At 49.4% G+C, this 22,270-nt stretch overlaps 1 long non-coding RNA gene across 1 annotated transcript in view; it reads left to right on the top strand.

The window, feature by feature from the left end:
- Positions 1–406: 406 nt before the first annotated feature.
- LOC149128002 (uncharacterized) overlaps positions 407–22,270 on the top strand; it is a 64,458-nt gene continuing 42,594 nt past the window's right edge. Inside the window, exon 1 of the long non-coding RNA XR_016230231.1 lies at positions 407–450. This is a non-coding gene — a long non-coding RNA (uncharacterized LOC149128002). The remainder of the gene's footprint in view (positions 451–22,270) is intronic.

Below are 22,270 nucleotides of genomic sequence, written 5' to 3'. Positions count from 1 at the left end.
CTCCAGGTCCTGGGCCCAGGGCTACAGCTGGGGTGGCCTGGTGCCGATCCAAGAGCAACGTGTGAGTGGCTGTGCCGCCCTGCCCAGCTCTGCTCTGTACCACGTAGCATGGCACAACCACCTCGTTCTCTTTCTAGGAAAGAGGCCCATTCACAGATGAACACAGAAAGGCACAGAGAATCTTGGAAAGCCTCATATCCCATAAAATCCTAACCCCTCTGGCTGCCTGGAGTCCCCTCTTGGACTAACCACCTCCTCTGCTTAGGTTATCGGATGGTGGTTTGTTTTGAGAGAAAGCTCTGTGCCCCTGTACTTTTCCCCACAGTCAGGAGACTCCATATCTGGGCTCCAGCCCCCATGCCTGGATACCATCCACAAGGGGATTCTTTTTTTTTTTTTTTTTTTTTTGACAGGCAGAGTGGACAGTGAGAGAGAGAGACAGAGAGAAAGGTCTTCCTTTTGCCGTTGGTTCACCCTCCAATGGCCACCGCGGCCGGCGTGCTGCAGCTGGCGCACCGCGCCTATCTGAAGGCAGGAGCCAGGTACTTATCCTGGTCTCCCATGGGGTGCAGGGCCCAAGCACTTGGGCCATCCTCCACTGCACTCCCTGGCCACAGCAGAGAGCTGACCTGGAAGAGGGGCAACCGGGACAGAATCCGGCGCCCCGACCGGGACTAGAACCCGGTGTGCCAGCGCCACAAGGCGGAGGATTAGCCTAGTGAGCTGCAGCGCCGGCCCACAAGGGGATTCTGCTTTAGACTTTGGCTTCCTACCTGTTTCAAGTGACCTCTGCTGGCGTCATCATCACCGTGTTAACGTGGCTTCACGTGATAATGGCTTAGAGATTCCTTCAAGAGCAAAATTGGCATCACATACTGAGGAGGGTTTGGGGGCCACGCTGAGCACACCTGCCAGTTGGCTTTCCCCAGGGGGACCTGAGCTAATAGGTGGCTGAAATGTCACTACAGTTACAGGCTGCCACATCAAGAAGCCCAAATCCTCCAAACCCCAGCAGACTCTCACAGGAAGCACCCGTTTTAACATGACAAATGCATGTCGCCTTCTCTGGGGAACATTGCCAACAATGATGGGATCCCGTTCCACCCAAACGCCCCAGATGAAGTTTTCAGCCCCAACCCTTGAACATACGTGAATGGCAGCACAGACAGTGAAGGGCAAACTCAAGTTCAAAATGTCAAAAAAAAATAGGAGTTGCAGAATCAGATGAACTGACCTGTAAATGGCAAGAACGGTTAGGAAATGATCAAATTAAGGGCATCTTTTTTTCTCCTCCTCTAAAACCAAGAGGAACAACGACACACACAAGATGTTAGCAATCTGAATTGTGGGTGTGTCAGTGATTCAAGTCAGGCTGGGGAAGAGCGCGGATGGGGAGACACCCCACGGCAGGAGCTCTCATTCCCCTCTGTCTTCTCACCACCCACGTGATGGAATACCCACAAGTCAGAGAATGTGTTGGTACTCGGGACGGTAACCGGTCACGTGGCTGACAGAGAGCTTTTCTTTTCAAAAATACCTTGTTGCTTAAGATTTCAAACTCAGAAAATTTAGAGGGTGTGGGGAGCAACTCGGACTAGACTAAGTTACTGGAATTAAGACTTATTCTATGCATCTGCTCTCCCACAATATGGCGCTGAGAAGGGAGTAAACAACTTCTACGCAGCTGCCTCTCGCCAACTTGAGTGATGACCTGCAGGAGCTGATCCTGCTCCTGATTGGAGGAGAGCAGCGTACTCGGCGTGTGGGTAGCAGAGTTGGGATTGGTGGAAGAGGACTATAAAGGAGGAGAGAGACAACATGCACCAGGAACATCTAAGGGGAACATCCGGATAACACCTGAGCAGCCCCTGAGAGAGCCGGCCGGCGGTGTGCCGCTCCCCTGCGGAAGTGGGGAATGTGGCCAGGGGGAACCGCCCTTCCACGGAGGTGGAAGGGACAGTAGCCAACCCGGGAAGAACCAGCAGCAAACCCGGGGAGGGCCGAGCAGACAAAAGAACAGCGCAGGGTCCTGCGTCGTTCCTCCACGAAGAGGGGGAGCAATAAGAGGGATGAATCAATCCTATTTGTCCTTTTTCTGGAGTCACAAAATGACCCTATTTTCCTACACAGGCTTTAGAAGCACTCTTCAAAAAGTTAATGGAAATGCCTATTATGAGAAAACCATTTTTCCATGAACTTTTGGAAGGGCTCTCCCATCTCTCTCTAGAAAACACATTATAGTTTATTTTTGCTGAGGTTTCTCAGGGTAGGTTGTAGGTATGATGCCCCCTGGATAAGATTCGTTCAGAAGACATTTACACTCATTTCCTGTTACTGTATAACATACTGCCACAAAGCCAGCAGCTCAAAGCAATGCCTATTTACTATCCCATAGTTCCCAAGGGTCGGGAGTCTGGCCACGGCTCTGCTGAATTCTCTGCATAGGGCTGCATGAGGCTTTCCTCAAGGCGTCGGCCAGGCATGGTCTCCTCTAAGGCTGGACTGGCGAACAATCTGCCTTTCTGGGCTGCCTGCAGTCCCTGACGGCTGTGGGACTGAGGGCTTTGGTTTCCTGTGGGCTATCTGCTAGAGGCTCCCTTCACTTCCTGGGGTCACCCTCAGTCCCTCCCAGCACCGGCAGTTTGCAACATAGCGGCTTGCCTCTTCAAAGCCAGCAAGAGAATGAGAGACTTCAGCTACATGGGGCCTAAATCTTGTAAAAGACGCTCCTGCCACAATGTACATGCGACCACTGGCCTTGGGTCATTTTTGCCATATTGTGTTGGGTACCAGAAAGTCCTAGGTGCTGCCTACCTGCAAGGAAAGAGCCTTATACAAAGCAAGAACAGCAGGAGGTGGGGATGGCTGGGAACTCCTTAGGAGTCACCCACATAAAATGACCAAGCCCAGGCGGTAATACGGATGCTGTCCTCAGTACTTCAGTACTTGATGTCAGCTTGTCCCAGCTTAGTTTGTATTAACTCTAAATTGTTTGGGGAAGGCAGGTGGTGTCTACCAGGTTTCTCATCTGTTAAATCTCCCCATTTTCCCATTGTAATTTTGAAGTCACAGCCTGTTCTTCAAAAGGATGATTCTCTGCCTGTATCAACTATTACCATGATGGTTGCAAAATGGTGATTTTTGAACCCCTCATTCTTTTTTTTTTAGCTTCAGCATTGCAAGCTGGTATTCTGCCGTGACACAGCTTTCCTTCCTCCCAGGTGTCTGTGGGCTTTCATTGTTTGCTGGGCGGTCAGGCTGAGCTGCAAGCTGGATGCAACGTGAGCCCGGCCAGTGTTCAAAGGGCCCCCACGGGAAGAAACCAGCACAGGATTCAAGGTCCCTGGGAAGAGTCACCATGCAGATGGGGCTCCCGTGGTGCAGTGTCACTTAGAGCAAGAGACAGAGGGTGTGCACACAAGGCCTAGCTGCTGCTGCTTCTTCTTCTTCTTCTTCTTCTTCTTCTTCTTCTTCTTCTTTTTGACAGGCAGAGTGGACAGTGAGAGAGAGAGAGAGAGAAAGGTCTTCCTTTTGCCGTTGGTTCACCCTCCAATGGCCGGCGTGGCCAGCGCGCTGCGGCCGGCGCACCGCGCTGATCAGATGGCAGGAGCCAGGTGCTTTTCCTGGTCTCCCATGGGGTGCAGGGCCCAAGCACTTGGGCCATCCTCCACTGCCTTCCGGGGCCACAGCAGAGAGCTGGCCTGGAAGAGGGACAACGGGGACAGAATCCGGCGCCCCGACTGGGACTAGAACCCCGTGTGCCGGCGCCGCAAGGTGGAGGATTAGCCTAGTGAGCCGCGGTGCGGGCCACAAGGCCAAGCTTCTCACCTTGCACTGATCCCCACGGCCAGCCAACCTAGTCATGGGACTTGGGCAGGGTGACTGCGTCATGCACCTCACTTTGTGCTGCAGGGCAGTGACCTGCACCCTAACTGCTCTCCCAGGGGGTCTGAAATACAGGAGGCTGGGAGTGCACCTGTGAGCCCCTGACACCCGCACTTAGGCAGAGCAGAGGAGTATGCATGAGTCTGAAACAGCGCGGGCCATCATCTTAGAGGAGATAAGCCCAAACAGGGCATGAGGGCTCTTTATCTCCCAATAAAGAAATGTTCCGGGCCCAGGGCCCATTCTGCAGTAAATATGATGGACAGACCACAAACCACTGCCTTTCCCAATAGTCTGTGTGGACTTACACGGGTAGGGACCCATGGACTGTTATTATTTTAATGGGTTGAGATACATGCTATCGCTATCATCATTTATTCTGATGCTCAGATTGTCCCAGATTTGGTCAATGGAAACCTTTTCAAGCTGGCTTCTGCCTCCTGAGCCCTTTTTAACATATTCCCCTCATTGTTTGAAAGCTTCCTTAAAATTGTGGCACTATACAGTCATCCAGGTCCATCTTGACCTTCCTGCCCGGTCCTGGGATCAGACATTTCTCCAAAGAGCCTTGGTTCCTTGCACTGCAGAATGGCATTTCAAGACAGAGATCAGTGTGGACGAGAGGGTTTCAAACAAAGACATGGGCAACTGGGGCAGGTGTTTGGCCTAGCAGGTAAGATGCTAACTACGATACCCACATCCCACATCCGAGGGCCTGGGTTCAATTTCCAGTTCTGGCTCCTGACTCCAGCTTCTTACCAATGCAAAACCTTGGGAAGCAGCAGGGTTTTGCCACCCCCATGGGAGACCTGGTTTCAGTTCCTTTATCCCTATTTTGACCTGGCCTAGCCCAGGCCATCATGGGCACTTGGGGAGTGAACCCGCAGTTGGCAGCACTCCATCTATCTCTATCTACCTGTCTCTTTCTCTCTCTCAAATGAACTAATTAATTAACTAAAAAAAGAAAACATAGACATGGGTAATAGATGGGAGAGGCCACTGCAGTGGTGATGGTGGGCACCTTGGATATGAGTGGGGCTGTAGGTACCTGAGAGGTTAAGAGTTAAAGTGTGGACAACATTTTTCTTAAATGCCCTGATCTGTTTAGAGTTACACTAAATCTCTCATACTTCACTGTGAGTATCTGGTTGATCGATTAGTCCATTCACTCACTATACTGCTCAATAATGGAGCCAAAGTTAGTTTATTGATACATTTTCATGGACTATTGCAATAGTACAATAAAGTGTGTGAGCTGCTAGAGGTCACCCAGCCCACTCCTGCACTTCACTAATGAGAGTTCTTGGACCTCAGTGAGGGAAATGCCATCTCCAGGTCACACACTTGGCAAACGGCAGAGCCAGGTCTGGATGCGGGTGCCAGCCCTGCTGGCTTGCGCCTGCTGCATCTCTCATCAGTTCAACTTGGTACAAGGTGCCAAAAAGAATCCATTCGTTTTCACAGAAAAAAAATCTAAGGCCTCCCTGTGATGCACCCAGTGTGGCACAGTGATAGCAAGCAGCATTACTCCTCACTCATTCAAAAATAAATGACATTTTCTTTCTTTTTTTTTTTTTTTTTTTGACAGGCAAAGTGGACAGTGAGAGAGAGAGACAAGAGAGAAAGGTCTTCCTTTTGCCGTTGGTTCACCCTCCAATGGCCACCGCGGCGAGCGCACTGCGGCCGGCGCACCGCGCTGATCCGATGGCAGGAGCCAGGAGCCAGGTGCTTTTCCTGGTCTCCCATGGGGTGCAGGGCCCAAGCACCTGGGCCATCCTCCACTGCACTCCCTAGCCACAGCAGAGGGCTGGCCTGGAAGAGGGGCAACCGGGACAGAATCCGGCGCCCCAACCGGGACTAGAACCTGGTGTGCCGGCGCCGCAAGGTGGAGGATTAGCCTAGTGAGCCGCGGCGCCGGCCATAAATGACATTTTCTAAAAAGCCAGTTGTGAGTGTTGCTGTGCATCACTGAGGCCTCCATCTATGCCCGATCTCTTGTATACGCCCTCTCTAGTTACCATAACCAACTTTTACAGAAAAATCTGGGACCAAAGAGGTAAGCAGTCTGGTCTAAAGGCTGACCACGGTGTGGAAGCGAGGGAGCTGGCAGCTGCACCCTGATCCAGGGACTCCGAGCAGGGACCTCCTCCAGGCAAGGATGCAAAGGGCGTGAACAAGCTGAAAGGCTGAGTTGAGGGACCAGGCACTCATTCACCTGCTGCCCAGCACCTGGATTGGCCCAGATCTCCCCGCAATCCCTCCCCCTGCTCCCTCCCCATGCACCAGCCCTCAGGGAAGGCTCTTCAGGCAGAGCCTGGGCTCCCCACTGCCCACAGGTTTCCTGCCTTCCTAAAAGGATTCAGTTACAGCCCTTGAGGTTTTAAATCCCAGAACATTTACCAGCAGGGCCAGCCCATAAAAGTGCTTAGCTTGGCTGGAGGCAGACATGAGCCACCTTGAGTTTTCCCCTTGCGTTCGGAATTTGCCCGGGAGCACCTTCTAAGGTGTCCAGATGCCCGGATGTGAGCCTTGAGCTATGGGCGGCTCCTCCTGGTGTCTTCCCTGGGAGACACTTACAGGGCTGCACCTAGGGACGGAAACAGGAAGTACTTCTCCTAAAGACTTGGGATGTTTGGTTTCTACTGAGGGACCAACATTCAAATAAGAGCGTTTTAGTGACCCCAAATAGAACTGACACTGGGCGTTTCCAGCAACAATTAAGAGGTTACAGAATTTGGGGCTGGTGCTGTGGTGTAGTGGGCTAAGCCTCCACCTGCAGTGCTGGCATCCATATAGGTGCTGGTTCATGTCCTGGCTGCTCCTCTTCCAATGCAGCTCTCTGCTATGGCCTGGGAAAGAGTAGAAGATGGCCCAAGTGCTTGGGACCCTGCACCCACATGGGAGACCCGGAAGAAGCTCCTGGCTCCTGGCTTTGGATTGGCTCAGCTCTGCCCATTGCAGCCACTTGGGGAGTGAACCAGTGGATGGAAAACCTTTCTCTCTGTCTCTCCCTCTCTCTGTAACTCCACCTCTTAAATAAATAAATAAAATATTTTAAAGAATGAAGCTACAGAATTAGACATGGTTTCAATACCTTTTCTACCCCTTAGCAGCCATAGGACCTTGGGAATGTTATATAACTTGATATGGGCCTAAATATTTGCCACACCCTCCAGGGACTGGTCTGTCCTGGAGCTAATTATATCAGTCAACTTGACACTGCTGTAACAAAATTCCTGAGGCAGGCTGCTTATGCAGAAAAGAGGGTAACTTAGAGCCCGGTGTCATAGGTTCAGGGTGGGGGGGCATGGTGTCGGCTACAGCTCAGCTCTGGTGGGACCCTCTCAGCTGCATCTCTTCACAGCAGATGGCAACGGCAGAAGCCAATGATCACATCTTGGTTCAGGAAGCCAGAGGGCTGGATGGGGCCAGGCTCAAGGTTCATAACACCCTCTCAGGAGAACCACCAAAGATTGCAAGAAATGACCTTACTCCCTTCCAAGGCCACACCTGCTACTGGCCAGCAGACATCCCCTAGGCCAGTTCTCACATGTCCTGCACCAGCTCTCAACATCGCCACTGAGGACCAAGCTTTCTGGGAGATAAACCGCATCCAAATCATAGCACTGAAGACTTTGGGGTTTGGAATTTTGTATCCTTAATCTGAAAGGATTAATCTGATATAGGCTGAAGAGAATGAGTATCACGTACTGTTACATAAAAATAGCTTAATATGATGAGTATACAACGAGTAATACCCTATTAATATTCTATAAGGTTTCGTTTGCTGTTTTGTATCATTGGTTTGAGAAGTCTTTCCAAATGATATATCCTCCAAAGACTCAGATTCATGTTTTCCCATTTCTGTGGGCAATTTACCTGTTTAAAGTTCCCATTGCAAGGGCTGGCACTGTGGCGTAGCAGGTAAAGCCACGACCTGCAACCCAGCACCCCATATGAGTGCCTGTTTGTGTCCTGGCTGCTCCACTTCCAATCCAGCTCCCTAACAGCCTGGGAAACTAGTGGAAGACAGTGCAAGTGCTTAGGCCCCAGCTACCCACATGGGAGACCTGGAAGAAGCTCCTGGCTCCTGGCTTCGCTCTGGCCCAGCCCTGGTCATTGCAGCCTTCTGGGAAGTGAACCAGCAGATGGGAGACCTCTCTTCTCTTTGTCTCTCCCTCTCTATATAACTCTTTCTAATAAATAAATATTTTTAAAAAAGTCTCCACTGTTGTTTCTCCCTCAGGAAGAAGGGTCATGGTGGAATTGCTAGCTCTGCTGACCAGGGAGCCCAAAGTGGAGGCCAGAGTTCTCTGGGAGATGGCCTTGTCATACTGATACAGGTGGTGTTAGCAAGAGGAGCTGAGGTTTGACAGCCCCAGCTGACCCACAGTGACAGCTGTGGCCCAGCCCCTGCATGAAAGCCCAGCCCACGTGACAGCCCTACCTGCACTACCTAAACCGCCTTTCTGTTCCATGCATCACCTGAACCTTTGGGTGCACCATCAAGCAAGGCCCTCCCCCACCCTGCCGATTCTGCGTAGAGGAAACCCCAGGTTCCACAATGCTGTAAATTTAGAACCAGTATCAGGTGGAAATATCCAGTACAGCTGTAAGATGTGTCCTCACAATGACATTAGGTCATTATAATGTCATTACAATGAAATTACCATGGGGGAACTTCCACTCCCATCATGCACCAGACATGGTGACACTTTGGTATTTCCAAAGAAATGGGTAGTACTCGAGCTTTGTCTAAAACCCACCCCCTTCTGAATATTCAATTAAGCCCCACCGCAGTCACTACCCACTATGTCTCCTGACAGTATAAAGGACAGCTCAAACCTCATTGAGGGTTTTTTTTTTGTATGTCTTATATTTTTCTTTTGGTTCTCTCTTTCTCACACACTTAGGTTTTTTTTTTAAAGATTTTTTTTTCTTTTATTTGAAAGACACAGTTACAGACAGAGACAGAGGGATCTTCCATCCACTGGTTCACTCCCCAGATGGCCACAATAGCCAGGGCTGGGTCAGGCTGAAGCCAGGAGCTTCTTCCATGTCTTGCACATGGGTGGCAGGGGCAGAGCCCAAGCATTTGGTCCATCCTTTGTGTCTATCCCAAGCGCATTATCAGGGAGCTGATGGATCAGACGTGGAGTAGCCGGGACTTGAACCTGTGCCCACATTGGACGCCTGTGTTGCAGGTGGCACGGCTTTACCCACTACACCACAATGATGGCCCTGCCTCACTTAGTTCTTGAGTGTGTACCATCTCTTTGCCTTTCAATAAATCCTGCTTGATGCATACCTTGGATTCTGTTGTGTGTTCGGGGAAGAACCTAGAATAAGTCCAGCTGGGCCCCACCACTCACAACATAAGAGGTGCGCCAGCCAGGAGCTTGGAGCAGACATTGACTGGTGAGTTTTGCCTGACACTCGCTTCCCTTTCTCTTCTGTTCTGGCCCACTACAGACTGACACCCACCACCGTTACCTAACCACATCTGGCCCCTCCCGTGGCTGTTGGCAGTGGGAAGGTCGAGAGCCAACACTGTGCACACAGGACACTTTGGGTCCTCTGCGAAGGTCTTCAAGAGGACTGGCTCCCAAGCCATGCAATACCTGGATAGTCTTCTTTCTACCCAGCATGATCTGGCTAGGGACCTGCCGCCTTGTCTAACTTCTCTTTTGCCTACACCCACACATACACCTCTTGTGGTTTTGCTTTTTGGGGATGAATGCCCCATTATATATATTTTGTCATAGCCAATGAGATGCTTGGTCCCCAAGCTTACGTATGGCAAACAGATCGCCATCCTTCGAGCCGGGAGCACCCTTACTGTCTCTTCCTGGCTTTACCACCAAACAACTCTGACCCCTCCCATTTACTTTGGGGTTCTGCCTTCTTCACCACTGTTACAGTGTCGCCACCCTCTATGGGAAGCACAGAACAAGGGTCTTGAGGGAGTCCTGGGATACAACCGATGGGATTACTAAGGAATATTCCATTCAGAAGTTCCTCCATGTTCTTCGACACAAGGAGCCTCTACCCTCCCTTCAAATGATAACTTGTAGGCTTATTTTAACAGCCATATAAATGTGTTATTGGCTGGACCTGAAGCACCAAGCAGATGACTGCCTTGTTGAAACATTACCACTAAGGCGGAAAATTTCCCGTGACCAACTCTCGCTAAAGGTCTAGGGCCCAAGGATGCCTACGTACGACGGAGCCCGAGGTTCGAGACAAACACGTGGGCATGGCAGGGGGTTCTTAGGGAGCTCTGCCTTCCTTTTCTCCCCCTAGGTCACAAAGAGGCTGTTTCACCTGTGGGTAACTCTCCATCCGTTTCCATGGACTCACCCCTAGGTTGCCTACTGAGACATGGAGAAACTCTTGGACCACATCCAATCCCCATCCACATCTTGTTATAAGCAAGAAACAGCTTATTTCCTTTTGCAACACTTTGTTGCCACAACAAAAGTGTGAGCCTGGAGAGACCTAGCCACCAAACGAGACTCTCTGCTTTAGTGCCTATCTTCCAACTTGACCTTTTCTCTAAGAGGCTGCAGAAATGATCAGAAATTCCTGCACCCAGACCTTCCTGGAACTCTTTCCAGGCCCGGTCCTCAGGAGGAACTGCAGGCTGTCTCACACCCTTGTCCTCCAAGAGACAGGGCACAGGGAGGGGATTTGGCGGTCCTCTACCACCCAGGGCTCGGCCACCCTGAGCTCAGCACGGCCCAGTGCCAGAACCTCTCTCCCTCAGGCCTCGATTCTCCTCTGCCTCCTACTGGCCAACAGCCTCCCCACTACAATTCACCCTTTACCACAGCATCCCCCAACTGGAGTCACTCACAATGGGGTTTGCTACCAGTCAGATGCAAGTCAGCATTGGCCCGAGGGAGATGACAAACGGAGATGCAGGGACCATTAGAGTACACGCTCCCTTTTCTACAACTGACTTAGGACAACATGAACAAAAGCTAGTGAGGTTTTCAGAAGATCCTCCTAAATTTACTGAAACCTTTCAAGTCCTAACTCTGGTCTTTAACCCAACCTATGGTGACCTACACATTGTCTTGTGCACTTTTGCACCCCAGAGAAGAAACATCATATTTGGGACAAGGCCCAGGCTCTCGCTGACTCCCTGGCAGTTAAACTGTCCAACCAGCACCCTGCAAGAGCTATGGCAGTCCCACTAATAACCCCCAACTGGAATTATCAAAGAACCACCTGACTCTACCCATCTGGGGACAGAGGTCTTGATGCAGATAGTCTCACATCCTTAGAGAGAAAGGGCCACAAATTGTGTTAAGGGAGGTCACCCCAACTTGTACTCTCTGTCTACAAAATAACCCAGGTGGCCACAGCCAATCCCTCCCCCACTAACTCTGTACAAAGGAACTTCCTCTATGATTGGCAGATAGACTTCACTCACATGGCCCTAGCAAATAGGCCCAGATATATGCTAGTCTTCACAGTATCTTCATGGGGTGGACAGAGGACTTTCCAACCTGGACAGAAAACGCACAAGCAGTATCCAAATTCCTGCTAACAGAAATAATCCCACATTCAGAGGCTCCCAAGCTCTCTCTAAAGCGATAATTGGCCCCTCCTTTGTCTCTAAAGTAACTGAGCAGATAACCAGTGCTTTCCAAATCTTCTACCATCTCCCTGCCTCTTAGAGACTCCAATCTTCAGGTGAGATAGAAAGGGTTAACCATAATTTTAAAATGACTCTGACTGGCCGGCGCTGTGGCTCAATAGGCTAATCCTCTGCCTTCGGCGCCGGCACCCCGGTTTCTAGTCCCGGTCGGGGCGCCGGATTCTGTCCCGGTCACTCCTCTTCCAGTCCAGCTCTCTGCTGTGGCCCGGGGAGTGCAGTGGAAGATGGCCCAAGTGCTTGGGCCCTGCACCCCATGGGAGACCAGGAGAAGCACCTGGCTCCTGGCTTTGGATCAGCGTGGTGCACCGGCTGCAGCGCGCTGGCCACAGCGGCCATTGGAGGGTGAACCAACAGTAAAGGAAGACTTTTCTCTCTCTCTCTTTCTCACTGTCCACTCCGCCTGTCAAAAAAAAAAAAAAAAAAAAAAAAAAGACTCTGACCAAGCGTTGCCAATAGTCCACAGAATCATGGCTCAAGCTATTGCCTACTGTTCTTCTTAGCATGAAGACAGCACCCAAGGTCACCTCACAGCTTAACGATGGGCAGATGTTATTTATGTGAGATTCTTTCTCACCTCGGACATCCTCTTTGATTCAGGCACCCAAGATCAGATAAAGCACAATATCATTATAGGCACTGAAAGAACACGGCATCAAGATCCTCCTGGCATCAGAGTCCAAGAGTCATGACCAATCGATCTCCCCAGGACATGTAGTCTCGTTAAAAACATGAAGACAGGGATCCCACTCCATCAGTTACAGTCTAAAGAGAAGGGCCCCTAGCAGGTGCTCCCTGGCTCTCCTACTGCTATTAAGTTACAGGGAATCTCTGGCTGGGTACATCTGTCAAGAATTGAATTCAACCCCTTGAGTCTTCCCATGTATACCCAGAGGATAATCCTGACTACTTTTGCGAGCCAACTGAGGATGCCAAGTTTTTCTTCAAAAAGCGAAAACGTAAGTAGAATTTCTGCTTTACCATAAACTGTTCCTTAGAGAGAGAGACAGACAGATAGACAGACATTAAAGCTATCGCACCTTTGGCTGAAATGCTTTCCCTACTCCTCCTGTCTCAGGAATCTGCTATTGGCAGGAAAAGCCCCTGGTAAGCTTTTCCATCATAATAGGAGGGAATCTTACTACATCTCATGAAACTGCTTTGAGGAACCTGTCTGTTGCCCTGGGGAACTCAACCGGGATCCCTGCCAGACTCTACAGCAAGATCAAAGCTCTAGGGATTCCATAGCTAAAGTGGTCATGGACATCAACTATCCCTAGAATACTGACTGGCAGAACAAGGAGGAATGTGTGTAGTGATTAATGAAACCTGCTACGTTAACAACAGTGTGCAAAAAGACATATACACAAGCCAAGTGATTTTATGATTTGGTAGGAGAATCCTGTCGGCTTCCCCCATCTGGGAAGCAGTAAGAAACTCTCTCCCTTCTCTGACATGGTTCCTACCCTTGTTCCTTCTCTGCCCGATTGTACTCTTCCTCTGTCAAATTTGTCTCTTCAGAATCTAACAGTTCCATGTGAAAATGATGGACCTACAGGTATTCCAGCCATTGCTAAAGACTGGTGGCAGGCCTCTAGCTCCTCAAACAGCATCTGTGGATCAGTTAGTATGAGACTGGTGTTCCCTGGTTAGGCAGGGTTGGTGCCCTGACACAGCATGAAGAAGTTAAAGAAGGCAGACCTTCCCCCTTCAACCTCCCATTAAGATTAAGGGATGAAAACCTCTGAGCGGGGAATGCCATAGGCAGGCAGGTAGTGTTGGCAAGAGGAGCTGAAACTTGACAGCCCCAGGAGACACGTGGAGTGGTGAGACCTGTTCTGTTGCATGATGGTTGTGGTGGTATAACCCACTGCAGGGCAGCTCCAGCCAGCCTGAGCAGAAGATCTGGCTGGCTGGTGCAGCAGCTGCAGCTGCCCAGCTCACAACAGCCTGATCTGCACCACCCAAAACCCCTTCCCTCTGCCGCCATGCCCTCCTGCCTCCGTACAGAAACCACAAGTTATGCACTGTTGAGAAATTAGAACCAAGAAATATCCAACAGGGCCATAGGATGTTTCCAAGATCACCTTTAGGTCATCACAATGCCTTCATTATAAAATTACCATGGGGAGCACTCCCGCTTCCCATCACACACCCTGACACCATGATGCTTCTACAATTTCCCAAAAAAGCACATGGAAATTCGTGGTACTCAAGCCCTGGCCCAAACTCCACCCTCTCATGAATATTCAAGTAAGCACCACCCCTAGATACCACTCCCTATGACTCCCAATAGTGCACAAAAGCCTGACTCTTGCTGAAGGGAGTATTCTGTCTTGCTCGCTCACTTGCTCCCCTGCCTGCACTTAGTTCTTGATCGTGCACTACCCCTGTGCTTTTCAAAATATCCTGCTTTTCCATACTTCTTCACGTGTCTACCTTGAATCCTTTCACATGTGGAGGGATAGTGTGGCAGAGCCCCTCTCATAGCAAAGAAAAGAGGAAGTCAAGCTATCAAGGGGAACTGGCTAAGGGTAGATGTGGTAAGGGACTTTCTTGGAAGGGAACAAACAAGAGTGCATGGCTTCATCAGCATCTATGTGCCCATGTCTAACAATTCAAGCAATCCTACAGCTCGGAAGTATCCCATCAGAATGTACGGAAGACATCCGTAAAGGGGAAGTAAAGTTGCTGAAGGGTATATAAGGCATCACCCTGTTATGGTCCGGGCTCCGCCTTTGGATGCCAGTCCGCTGAGCCAGTTCCGGCATGGATAAAAGACGCTTCCTGCTGAAAGCCTTGGTGTCTAGTTCTCCATTCAAGCATCCTGCTACAATAGAACCTGAAATAAGCTCAGCCGGAGCACTGGTTGTCCATAACAATCCACATTCCTGGCTTTGGCTCAAGTCCCTCCCCTCCCCCACCTGTCTGATCTCATGAAACCCTGTAGATGGAAGTGCCTGGACAGAGCTACACGCTGTTCAAATGTGAGGCAGTCCTGTTTTCAGGTTTTGCTCCTGTGGCACAGTGGATCCTCACCTGGCTAATGCTGGCATAAAATGAGTCATTTTGAAAAACACCAAGGCCTTGGCTGGCGCCGCGGCTCACTAGGCTAATCTTCCGCCTTGCGGCGCCGGCACACCGGGTTCTAGTCCCGGTCGGGGCGCCAGATTCTTTCCCGGTTGCCCCTCTTCCAGGCCAGCTCTCTGCTGTGGCCAGGGAGTGCAGTGGAGGATGGCCCAAGTGCTTGGGCCCTGCACCCCATGGGAGACCAGAAGTACCTGCCTCCTGCCTTCAGATCAGCGTGGTACACTGGCCGCAGTGTGCCAGCCATGGTGGCTGATAGATAAGTTGAGACTTGGTTTACCGTGGAGGAAGCCTTCCCGAAATAAAAACAGAAGAAGAAGAAAAAACACTTATCCTGGGAAAGGAATGTGGCCATTAACTGTTTCAGTTTCTATTTGCTAGCACAGAGCAATAGTGTTAACCCTTGCCAGACAGCTCAGTATGTGTGTGGGTGTATTAAGAAAAACTAGTTGATCAGTAACTATGTACCCAGGCTCTGTACTATATCAATTCCTACAGTTGCACTGTAACATTACAATATCGGATCCAATGTATGTGTGTAACCGTATGTGGGGGACCCAGAAACTGAAAAGATACATAAGGAAAGGCCCTTCTTTGTTCAGGGCTGGGTCTATTTGGGTATGAACTCAACTGAGCCTTACGCCCATGGTGTCATCCGTAGCATCAAGACTGCTTCCTGTTAGAGGCCCTGGTGTCTATATGTTCATGAGTCCTGCTACGTTTTTCTGGGGACTCATGCAGGATTGTGATTTTTTCTTTTTCACCTCCCTTTTGGGATGATGTTTTATTTTTCACCTCCCTTGTGGACCAGGACATGGGGTCCCTGGAGAGTCAGGAGAGGAGTGAAGTTGTAGGGGGTGGTCCTCCCCTGATATACTGGGACTCGGACCCTGGAAGCACAAAGGAACCCAGTGAGCACCACCCATCGGAACTGGTAGCAACCTGGGTTCAGGATTTGGCAGACCTGCCCTGAGTGGCTGAAGGGGAGCTGGAGCACCTCCCAGAGCTGCCTGAGGAGACCTGTAAGATGATAGCGCTGTGGCGTGGCAGGTGGGGCCTCCACCTGCAGTGCCGCCATCCCAAATGGGCGCCGGTTCGAGCCCAGGCTGCTCCACTTCTGCTCCAGCTCTCTGCTATGGCCTGGGAAGGCAGTAGGAAGATGGCCCAGGTCCTGGAGCCTCTGTACCCGTGTGTGAGACTAAGAGGAGACTCCTGGCTCCTGGCTTCAGATCAGCGCAGCTCTGGCCATTGCTTCCAGTTGCAGTGTGAACCTGTGAATGAAAGACCTCTCTCTCTCTGCCTCTCCTTCTCTCTCTCTGTAACTCTTTCAAATAAATACATAAATCTTTAAAAAAAAAAAAAAAAGATAGTGTAGAGATGAAACAGCAACTCTAAGGCACTCAGCAGCAGGTTATAGCTGTATTTGATTTAAAAAAAACTCATGCATGAAAATGCCAGGGTAATGGCTCTTGTGCTAATTTGGTTCCTCTGTAACTGGATATTGGGTTTAAAGGGATTTCTCCCTTTTAAACCTAAAAAGTTACTGTCTTTAAAAAAAATTGCAGGGCTGGTGCCTTGGCTCACTTGGTTAATTCTCCACCTGTTGCACCGGCATCCCATATGGGTGCCGGGTTCCAGTGCCGGTTGCTCCTCTTCCAGTCCAGCTCTCTGCTGTGGCCCAGGAGTGCAGTGGAGGATGGCCCAAGTCCTTGGGCACCTACACCCGCATGGGAGACCAGGAGGAAGCACCTGGCTCCTGCCTTCAGATTGGCACAGCGCCGGCCATAGCGGCCATCAGGGGAGTGAACCAACAGAAGGAAGACCTTTCCCTCTGTCTCTCTCTCTCTCACTGCCTAACTCTATCTGTCAAATAAATAAAAAATAAATTAATTTAAAAAATTGCTTTGTAACTTGCTAAACTTGTTTTGCAATGCGGTTTAGCAGATCCAGCAGAAATAAAAATGGGTAATCAGCTCTTATTATAGCCCCTCAGGGTGGATTTTGCAATCTCTGGTTTATGTCACTGATTTCCAGCTATAGTTGTTTCATAAAAGGGGTAAAATTTCCTATAATTGTAATTTTGACCTTAATTCAGATAAAGGTATGATATAATATCTCGATGTCTTAAGTTACCTAGGTGTAATTACTAAGAATAAATTGGATAAATGTAAAAGAGATAAATGTTTCTAAATGTAAACTTAGATACTCTTAGCATCTTAAATTCTAGAAAAAAAACCTATTTGGGTTTGTTAACAAATATGTTTTCATAAATTGTCCATATATGAAAAATAATTCATGACTGCTTAAAAGTAATTAAGGTTAAAACTTGATATGTTCCTCTATTTTAAAATGTTGTCTTAATTTGAAGATTTTTAAAGTATTATTTCAAAATAAATTGAAAAAATAAGCAGGTGGTAAAAGCTCTCAAGCATAAAAAATGTGTTCTTGGTGAGAAGGGTTATGAAAGAAAGATTTTTTTTTAAGGTAGAAAAAGGATATTGCTTGTAAAAATTTTTTTTGTCCTTCAGGAAAATGGCTACTAGAAAGAAAAGGAGAGGGCAAAACACCTAAAGGTTTAGGTAAGTTGCAAAAGGTGTGAGAAAGTCACAAAAGATTTGAAAGGAATAAACCTTATAAAATTTGTGTGTGAGAAAAGTTTACTTTTAAAATATTGGTTACAGTGTGCCCTCTGTCAATTTTCTTTCTTTCTTTCTTTTTTTTTTTTTTTCTTTTTTTGACAGGCAGAGTGGACAGTGAGAGAGAGAGAGACAGAGAGAAAGGTCTTCCTTTGCCATTGGTTCACCCTCCAATGGCCGCCGCGGCCGGCGCACCACGCTGATCCAAAGGCAGGAGCCAGGTGCTTCTCCTGGTCTCCCATGCGGGTGCAGGGCCCAAACACTCGGGCCATCCTCCACTGCACTCCCTGGCCAGAGCAGAGAGCTGGCCTGGAAGAGGGGCAACCGGGACAGAACCTGGCGCCCCGACCGGGACTAGAACCCGCGCTGCCGGCACCGCAGGCAGAGGATTAGCCTAGTGAGCCACGGCGCTGGCCCCTCTGTCAATTTTCTAACCAGCTCCAGTAAGCTCTGGTTCTGACTCTGCTAAATCGTTCCAAGTTATGGGATGACTCCATGTGCTGACTCTTATAGTCAGGGTTTTTATTTCCTATTTTGGTGTCAGACCAAAATCTAGATCTGATATCTATGTATCTACTGAGGTAATCTTTTGTGTTCTATGTCTCCTGTCAAAGTACTGATTGTTTAAAATAGCTACATTTTAAAAGAGTTATGGTCTGCTTCAATATATTCTTATTTTAAAGTATTCGAGTGATCACTTTATAACAATGATTAAATCTGGTCTATATTATATCATGAGGTTAAGGGATCTTGTTGCAGCCAGATATTTTAAGTCTTCTTGACATCCTAGGCAGGTATTCAAAAACTCAAAGTTCCAAATTATTTGGACTTTGATATTTCCATCTGGGCCTCTAGAAATGTCAAAGGATAGATCTCTGACCAGATAAAGACAGCGACTAATTAGGCTATCTCTGTCACCGGAGCAAAGAGCCGTGGAAGCCGTGGGGATCTTGTCTTCATGCAAGAAAGAATCCAGGCGTGAGACAGAGAGGAAAGTAATAAGGTTTTATTGGGGATAGGGCAGCCGTCAGAACAGAAGGGACAGAGAGAGAGAGCACCCAGTCACTCAGACTGGGGGAGAGCAAGGTTACATGGTTGAATGGAGAGAACACACCTGGGCAGGCCAGCTGGGCGGCTCAGCAGAGAGCAGAGGGCTGAGCGTGCGGTCTTTGCTTGCACTCCTGGTTTTTAAGGGAGTCTCTTTACTCCCTCCTCCTTCTCCTCCGGGATGTAGGATGGGGAACCCTGATGAAAGGGTTGGTTAGGAGAAAATTGATCAATTCATCCCCAAATTTGCTGGCCCTGGGCAGAGCAGAGGAGCCTCCCTTGGGGTTTCTGTGAAGGTTTTGTTGCCCCATGTTGTCAGGTCAGGTAACCCATCTGGTCCTGAGGAGACAGAATTCTCTGGGAGCTTCCATTGGCAGAAGGAATGGGACCACCTGGAAGGTTATCAGGGTCTAGGTAGGACTTTGAAGTGCAAAATGCTGGGCTTCTGGGGCTTCCAAAGCGAATGCTAGTTTTTTCAGGCTCTTCTCACACACACATAAGCTAATTTTTAACTTCCTACCCAACATCTGGATTATATTAAAGGTACTGTCAAGATATAAAATGATGCTAAACTTTAAGTTATACTAATATAAAATATACTGATACAAATGTCTGAAGTTGCAAAAGTCTAATAATCTTGTTATGCCATGATAGTTATCTAAATAAAAAAAAAAGACCCAGAGGCCTAAAAGGGATAAATGGTTATAAAATCCTACATGTGTTTTCTAAACTACTGTGTGGAGTAAGCAAGTGTCTCTTCTTGTGAATCAATGAATTTCATAATTTCAATCATGGCTATTTAAAGTCTTTCGTCATCCACAGTTTTGTATTCTCTAAAAGCCAATCAGATTTATGAAAAAAAAAGACTAACAAATGTTCTTTTTTTATTTTATTTGAAAGTCAGAGTTACGCAGAGAGAGAGGAAAGGCAGAGACAGGTCTTCCATCCACTGGTTCACTCCCCAATTGGCTGCAACGGCAGGAGTTGCAGCAATCCAAGGCCAGGAGCCAGGAGCTTCCGCCAGGAATCCTACACAGGTGCAGGAATCCAGGGACTTGGGCCATCTTCTACTGCTTTCCCAGGCCACAGCAGAGAGCTTGATTGGAAGTAGAGCAGCTGGGACTTGAACTGGTCCCCATATGGGATGATGGCACTGCAGGAGGCAATTCTATCCGCTATGCCACAGCACTGGTGCCTAACAAATGTTCCTAAATGCAGGTTTTATAACAATTTAAAAATCAAGGAACAGGGCATAGGGAGTAAAGCTGCTGTCTGCAGTGCCAGCATCCCATATGGGTGCTGGTTTGAGTCCTATCTGTTCCACTTCCTGTTCAGCTCCTTGATGTGGCCAGGGAAAGCAGTAGAAGATGGCCCAAGTCCTTGGGCCCCTGCACTCACATGGGAGACCTGGAAGAAGCTCCTGGCTCCAGATTGGCCACGGCTGTCATCTGGGGAGCGAACCAGTAGATGGAAGACCTCGCTCTCCACCTCTGCCTCTGTAACTCTTCCTTTCAGATAAATAAATTAAACAGCTTTCCCAGCAAACCACTAGGGCTGCACGCCACTCCAATATGTGGACAATCTCCTGCTAACAGAGCAGACATGGGAAGACTGCCCTGAGCAGACACGACTTCCCCTCACTCCCTGTCGGGGCTGGCTACAAGGTCTCTAGGAAAAAGGCTCAAATCTGCCAAGAAAAGGTAAGATACTTTGGCGTTCACTTGCCCCAAGGACAGCATCAGCTCAGTCCCGAGAGAAAGCAGCTTGCTCAATCTGATCCCCATGGCCAGGCAACAGGTTGGAGAATTCCTTGGAGCTGCTGGTTCTGCGGGATCTGGTACCTAATCTCTAATTTGGCAAAGCCACTTTATGATGCAACATAGTTGGGGAGAGAGTGAAAGCCTCTGTTATGAAAACAGGCACAAACAGAACCTTCAGGGAGACTCAAAGGGTGCTCACCAATGCCCCAGCTCTGGGGCTCCAGGACATCACTAAGCCATTCTTTCTACATGTGCATGACAACACCAGCACTGCAGTAGGGGTACTGACCCGTGGGGGTCCTGGCATCACTTAGTGGCACATCCGTCTAAACAACTTGACTGTCTCAAGGCTGACCACCCTGCCTCCGCGCCCTCACCGCCACAGCCTTCCTAGTATCAGAGGCGGATAGACTTACTATGGGCCAGCAGTCAACAATCCGGGTTCCTCCCTCAGTCCTAACTCTGATGGAACAGGAAGGACAGTTCTAGCTGACCAACGCCCACATGGCCAAGTGTCAGACTGCTGTGTAAAAATCCACACACTCGCCCGGAGCTGGTACAAACCTTAAACCCAGCAACTCCACTGCCTGTCGGGCCAGGCGTGCCAGAGCATGACGGCACAGAGGTCATGGGTGCAGTGTCTTCTAGGCATCTAGACCTAGCAGAGCAGCCCCATAGGAACCCTGAGGTGGCATACTTGACTGACGGCAGCAGTTTTGTTAGAGAGGGAAAGTGCCCGGCAGAATAGCCCGTGGTGACTTTCCACGCGGCTACTGAGGCTAAGCCCCTGCCTGTGAGGACTGAGCCCTCCCGCTGGTTGGCAGGCGCCAGCACCAACATCTACACAGACTCTAAGTTCACCTTTGCCACTCTCCGGGTGCACGGAGCTTCATATAAAGGCAGGAGACTCGTCAGGTCAGGGGGAGAGAAGTTCTTGGACTTTTGCATGCTGTGTGGGCACCTGAAAGAGTGGCCGCTACGCACTGCTGGGGCCATCAAAGGAGAACAGCTTTTGCAGCTCAGGAAAACCAAAAGGCCAGCTGAGAAGCTGAGCTCGTGGCCATACGAAAACATAAAAAACAATAAAGCCAGTGGCCCTGACCTCTGCCCCTGTTTCCCAGCCCTCTTTGTGCAATGGGACCCAAACTACTCCAAGTATGAGCTAAGCTGGTTCAAAATCAACCATGAAATTTTATCCCCAGGAGAGGGAGAAAATCTGAGGACGGCCGGCTTGCTGTCCCCAAGTCGCTAGCCCCAGCTTTTGTCAAACAGTTCTGTCAAGGAGCTCATGCTGGCCCAAGGGCCCTGGAATCCACGTGGGGCCACACTTTTACGTCCCTGGGCTTTCTAGCACAGCTTGGGCAGTATGTGGACAACGTCAAATGTATGCCTGAAACAACTCCTGCCAAGGACCTAAAATGCCACCGCTCCCACACACACACACAGGTGCAGAGCAAGAGGATACTCTGTTTAAAAATTTAATTGTGGGGGCCAGTGGTGTGGCGTAGCAGGTAAAGCCACCGCCTGCAGTGCCGGCATCCCATATGGGCATTGATTCGAGTCCCGGGTGCTCTACTTCCGATCCAGCTCTCTGCTTGGCCTGGGAAGGCAGTAGAAGATGGCCTAAAAAAGATGGCCTAAGGCTTTGGGCCCCTGCACCCATGTGAGAGACCCAGAGGAAGCTCCTGGCTCCTGGCTTTGGATCAGCACAGCTCTGGCTGTTGCTGCCATCTGGGGAGTCAACCAGCAGATGGAAGATATTCTCTCTCTCTCTCTCTCTCTCTCTCTCTCTGCTTCTCTGTAACTCTGCCTTTCAAATAAATAAATAAAGACACTCACATTTTAAAAATTTTATTTATTTTATTTGAAAGTCAGAGTTACACAGAGAGAGGAGAGGCAGAGAGAGCTGGATCGGAAGTGGAGCAGCCGGATCTCAAACCGGCACCCATATGGGATGCCGGCGCTTCGGGCCAGGGTGTTAATGCACTGCGCCACAGCACCGGCCCCATAAATAACTCTTTAAAAAAAAATACTTAAATTGTGGACTTCACTGAACTTCCCCATGTTTGAGGTTGCAAATACTTAGTGGTCTTTGTGTGTACTTTTCGGGTTGGATAGAGGCTTTCCCAACCCATGCTGAAAAGGTCCAAGAGGTGGTCCAGGTTTTGCTAAAAGAAATGATCCTGGGGCAG

The sequence above is a fragment of the Oryctolagus cuniculus genome, chromosome 2, assembly GCF_051225735.1.
Source record: "Oryctolagus cuniculus isolate XC-2025 breed Fujian yellow rabbit chromosome 2, ASM5122573v1, whole genome shotgun sequence".
Lineage (NCBI taxonomy): Eukaryota > Metazoa > Chordata > Mammalia > Lagomorpha > Leporidae > Oryctolagus > Oryctolagus cuniculus.
This window is presented reverse-complemented; position numbering and strand designations above follow the sequence as displayed.